Source organism: Melanerpes formicivorus, unplaced genomic scaffold (genome assembly GCF_026170545.1).
Source record: "Melanerpes formicivorus ecotype bairdi unplaced genomic scaffold, bMelFor1.0.p_v2 SCAF_26, whole genome shotgun sequence".
NCBI classification, from domain to species: Eukaryota; Metazoa; Chordata; class Aves; order Piciformes; family Picidae; genus Melanerpes; species Melanerpes formicivorus.
The window spans coordinates 5,571,367-5,571,591 of NW_027142378.1; positions in this window are offsets into that span (position 1 = coordinate 5,571,367).

The following is a 225-nucleotide window of genomic DNA, read 5'->3' on the forward strand; positions in this document are numbered from 1 at the left end:
AAATGTGACTGGTGGGAAAGACGAGGGGCAGGTGCCCTCCGGCAGGTAGCAGGCATCACGTTAGGTGTTGGGGGTTGTTTCTTGAATGGGGCCTTAGTCTGATGTCCAGAATGAAAACTGGACAGTTACGAGGAAGTACCTGGCTGCTGCCAAACCGTCGAAGAGTTGTCCACGTCAGCGTGCGGCTTTGTCATGCTCTAAACTGTAGTATGGTACTTGGTCCAA